Consider the following 495-nt stretch of genomic DNA (forward strand, 5'->3'; position numbering starts at 1 on the left):
CGGGGGTCGTGGCGGGGGTCGTGGTGGGGTTCGTGGCGGGTGTCGTGGCGGGGGTCGTGGCGGGGGTCGTGGTGGGGGGTCGTGGTGGGGGTCGTGGCGAGGGTCCTTGTGAAACTGATAGCCGAAATGCACAACCCGAGTTTTCTGGATACCCTAGAGTTGCCGACGCAAGCAATATTTCTTTGAATTTCCGCAATGTTCACAGAGAGCAGGTCGCCGACACTAGGTTCCGTCGCAGAGCCGACGTCAAAATGAGAAAATCGTCGATCAAAGACAAAGTCCAGCAGCATAGCCTATATGTACGTATATATTGTATAGGCATATCGCGGACGGCCGTATACATGAAAAAGATGGCGCTCTGCCGACAATAGCAAAATATGGTAAAAATAACCCGTCCATGGTTTGAATTCATAATTTCGCCTCATGCTCTATATTTTCAGCGCCAGCGGGCATGCGTAATCCGACCAGTTTCCATGTGAAACTGATAGCCGAAAT

At 52.1% G+C, this 495-nt stretch overlaps 1 long non-coding RNA gene across 1 annotated transcript in view; it reads left to right on the forward strand.

Moving 5' to 3' along the window:
- The first annotated feature begins 211 nt into the window (after positions 1 to 211).
- The window catches only part of LOC106809456, a 7,270-nt gene continuing 6,986 nt past the window's right edge, over positions 212 to 495 (forward strand). The window contains exon 1 of the long non-coding RNA XR_001393876.1: positions 212 to 299. This is a non-coding gene — a long non-coding RNA (uncharacterized LOC106809456). The remainder of the gene's footprint in view (positions 300 to 495) is intronic.

Source organism: Priapulus caudatus, unplaced genomic scaffold, assembly GCF_000485595.1.
Source record: "Priapulus caudatus unplaced genomic scaffold, Priapulus_caudatus-5.0.1 Scaffold356, whole genome shotgun sequence".
Classification (NCBI taxonomy): domain Eukaryota; kingdom Metazoa; phylum Priapulida; class Priapulimorpha; order Priapulimorphida; family Priapulidae; genus Priapulus; species Priapulus caudatus.